This window comes from Trichechus manatus, unplaced genomic scaffold (genome assembly GCF_000243295.1).
Source record: "Trichechus manatus latirostris isolate Lorelei unplaced genomic scaffold, TriManLat1.0 scaffold00128, whole genome shotgun sequence".
NCBI lineage: Eukaryota > Metazoa > Chordata > Mammalia > Sirenia > Trichechidae > Trichechus > Trichechus manatus.
The window spans coordinates 3773674-3778083 of NW_004444064.1; positions in this window are offsets into that span (position 1 = coordinate 3773674).

The following is a 4410-nucleotide window of genomic DNA, read 5'->3' on the forward strand; positions in this document are numbered from 1 at the left end:
CGGTGTTTGCCAGGGACACTGACTATACCACGGACTGAAATTGCGGTGTTTGCCAGGGACACTGACTATACCACGGACTCCCAGAAGAACAGGAGCCCTGGGGATGCAATGGTTAAGCGCTCAGCTGCTAACTGAAAGGTCGGCGGTTCAAACCTCCGAGCAGCTCAGCCAAAGAAAAGATCTGGTGATCTGCCCCCATACAGATTTACAGCCCAGGAAACCCTATGAGGCAATTCTCGTCTGTCGTATAGGGTCGCTCTGGTTCGGAATCCACTCAGCGACACACGACAGCTAAGCCAGAAGAACTAACAAATCCGTCTTGGAGGAAGTACAACCAGAACGCTCCTTAGAAGCGAGAATGGCAAGACTTCATCTCGCTTACTTGGGACACGTTATCAGGAGGGGCCAATCCCTGGAGAAGGACATCATGCTTGGTAAAGTAGAGGGTGAGTGAAAAAGAGGAAGACCCTCCATAAGATGAATTGACACAGTGACTGCAACAGTGGGCTCAAACATGACTACTGTTGTGTGGGTGGTGTAAGCCCAGGTGATGTTTCGTTGTTATCCGTAGGGTTTCGCTGTGAGTCAGAGACGATTCCACAGCACCTAACAACATAACAACTAAGCGATAGGTTGGCGTTTAGAATCCATTCAGCAGCACCGCAGAAGAAGGGCTTGGCGATCTACTTCGGTAAGAGTACCAAACCAAACTAAGTCCACTCACCGCCATCAAGTCTCTTCTGACTCATAACGACCCCGTAGGGTTTCCGAGGCTGTAAATCTCCACAGAAGCAGACTGCCACATCTTTCTCCTGCAGAACCGCCAGTGGTTTCGAACTCGGACCTTTCAGTTAGCCGTTGATCGCTTTAACCACTGCGCCACCAGGGCTCCATCTGGTAAGATTATAATCATTGAAAATCCTATGGAGCAGTTCTACTCTGAAATTTGTGGGTTCGCCACAAGTTGGAATCAACTTGATGACGAGTTTCTTTTTTTTTTTTTGTTTTAATCCAGTTGACCCGGCACTATTTATTGAAATATTGCCCTTTTCCTTGCTGCTCTGTAGTGCAGCCTCTGTCATAAATCAAATACCCACATAGGGGTGGGTTATTGTTGTTTTCTGGACTTACTGTTTTCTTCCGCTGGTGCGGTGACCTATCTTTGCACCAATAACTTACTGTCTTAGCAACTGACTTGTATAAATTTTGTTATCTGGTAGAATCATCTTCCAGTTTTGCTCTTCAAAACTTTCTTGACTATTTTATATTTCCATAAAATTTTTTGAATTGGCATATCAGTTTCTTCAAACCATCCAGCTAGACGTTTTAGTAGAATTGTGTTGACACTGAATCAATCTGACGCGAATGAGTATTTTCCCAACGTCGGGCGCTCCAGTGCAGGCTTATCCCTACATCTGCTGGGTCTTCTTCAGTTTCTCGCAGTATCTTAAGATATTTCACACACATTTCATTAGATTTATTCCCAGGTATTTGGCGCTTTGAATGAGAGAAATGTTCTCTGTTTTTATTTTGTAACCCTTTGCTTCCGGTGTATATAGAATATAAATAATCTTTCTATACTACTCTTGTATCTGTCAGTATTTCCAGATTTTAATAGCTATCTGTAGATTCTATCGAATTTTCTACATACACAATCATTTTGTCTGTGAATAATGACTTTTTTCTTTCTTTCTTTATAATCGTTTTATCCATTATTGCCTTTTCCTCGGCTTGCTTCACTGGCTAGGAACTACCTTCAGTAAAAGGTCGAATAGATAAGTGTTAATCGTGGACATCTTCGTCTTATTCCTGATCTCAGAGGTAAACCTTTTAATATTTCACCAATAAGTATATTTGTTACAGGATTTTTTTCATATATCAGACTAAAGAAGTTGTTTTTTTTTTTTTCTTTTCCTTCTTTGCTTAAGAGTTTCCTTCCATGAATGGATGTTGAATTGTATCACGTTTTCTTCAGTGCCTATTAAGATGACCGTGATTTTTCTCTTTTGTTCTATTAATACAGTGAATTAAGTTGATTGAAGTTCGAGTATTAAGCCAACCTTGCATTTCTGGAGTAAGTCCAACTTGGTCATGATATATTATCCTTTTTATATATTACTAGATTTGGTTTGCTAATATTTTGGTTAGGATTTTTTTATCTATGTTTATGAGAGAGATTGGCTATAATTGTTCTTTCTTGTAATGTTCTTATCAAATTTTAGTATCAAGGTTGTATGAGACTCATAAAATGAGTTGCAAAGTTTTTTGTTTTTGTTTTGTTGTTGTTTGTTTGTTTTTTCCCCTATTCTCTGGCAGAGTGTAATATAAGACTGGTGTTAATTCTTCCTTAAGCTTTGTTGAAATCAGCTGTTGAATTCAGAAGCCTTCCAAGGCTGGAACTTGCTTTGTACAATAGTTTTAATTATAGATTCAATTTCTTCACTAGACATAGGACTATTAAGACTTTCTATTTCTTCTTATTTGGGCAAGAGTCAAACACTTGTCTTGCTTAACTCAGTCTCCAGGGTCTGTAGTGAGGGTTGGCCAAAGGAGTGAGGAAGCAGCTGCGTCTGTTGCCTACCTTGGCATGATGTCACCTTCAGAAGAAATGCCAACCTGACATGCACGAAGAATTGAAAAGCAATTTAAATCTTTATGCCAGTCTATCTGAGAATGCCAGAGCAGGAAGTGTCTACATTCCTGCACATAGTACAATTTCCTGCAGATCTTCCTGCCTTCCGTGCCGCCAGAACCACTCATCATAGCCTGGCACCTGCTCCTAGCTCCTCTCTCTCTGTAACTCCCCCCAAAAGCCCACTCCAGCCCCCCACCACCATTTGGATCTATTATTTTCTCTTCAGAGAGCATCTATCTTGCCCATTTCATTTTGGTTTGATTAAGCCAATCCCAGTCTCTTTATTTCTCCTCTTTGTTCCCCATTACTCAGTGGAATTCAGTTTAGCAGGTGGGAGACAAGGGAGAGCATCTCTGAGTATTTCGACACGGAGACAGTTTTGCCTGCTACAGCTGGATAACTGAGGTGAGTTGTCTCTGAGTATGGCTTCCAGACCATACATTACAGTCACCTGGGTGACTTGTCATGGATGCACAGCCTTGCTCCCCTCCCCCTCAGTTTCCCCCACCAACTGTGCAGACTCTGGAGATGGGAGCCCATTTCTGGTGGGAAATCCAGGGGTCTAGTCACTCGATAGTCTGAGAGTCACTGAGTTGAGCATGCTGTTTGCTCACTTGGGTTGGATTGGCCAAAGCCCTGGCACTGTCCCCTCCTCTTCAAAAACCCAGACAAACCTGGGCCAAGCTAGGTCACCCCGGCCAGCCAGGGAGCACTGGGGCATGACACCCACCAGAGGCTGTCTGCCTTCAGCACTTCTTTGGGTTCTTCAAGGTACTCCAGGGTCCTTCCAGTAAATTCCCGTCTCTGCCATGCTACCCTTAACCAGCCTTACTTCATGTACCATTGCTCAAGGACAAGTGGTGGAAGGAACAAGGAGGACAAATGAGAAGCCAGGGCCTTTGAGCTCCCCAGCATTGCTGAGGCCTGCGGCCTTGCCCTGCTGAGCCCTCAGCTGTAGCCAAGTGAAGCCATGACACTTGGGAGAGGAAAGCTCTCGCCCCTGCCTTCCCATCCAGTTGCATGAAGGTGGCTGTGGCCAGTGTCGTGAGGACAGGCCGCTTCCTCGGACACAGGCTCAGCCCACAACTCTGCCTCCACCTTCCAGGACTGCTGCTGAACCTCTTTGGGCCTCAGTGTCCGCATCAGAGAGGCTGTTGTAACTCCATTATAAATGAGATAATTAAAATATTTATATTGCATAGTACATAAAATATAAATAAGACTCATTAAATATTCTATAAACTGTACATTCAAATGTAAATCATTGTTTCTGCCTGCATTGAGGTCTATCCAAAGATACTGCCCACCCTCCAAACCACGGTGGGATGTGCTGCTCAGTGTTTTAACACAGTGTGGTGCAAATGGTTAAACGTTTAGCTTCTAACTGAAAGGTTGGAGGTTTGAGTCCACCCAGAGGTGCCTTGGAAGAAAGACCTGGCAGTCTATTTCTGAAAAATCCAACTACCGAAAACCCTATGGAGCACAGCTCTACTCTGACGCACATAGGGTCGCCATGAGTTGGGGTGAACTCAATGGCAACTGGTTGGTTTAGGATCTCCAAGGGGAAAACATCTCCACTCATTCACTGCCACGCACTCTGGGAACTTGCAGTGGAGTCCCTAACCAGGGATTCAGCAAGTCTCTTTTCTGGGCAAGGGCCAAGTGCTCGAGGTCACTGCAGCCATGGAGGGTCCCAGCCCGTGAGAACATAGGCACACCAGTCCGGATGCCTGAGGAGGGTCCTGACAGGGAGGGTCCCGGCCCGTGAGAACACA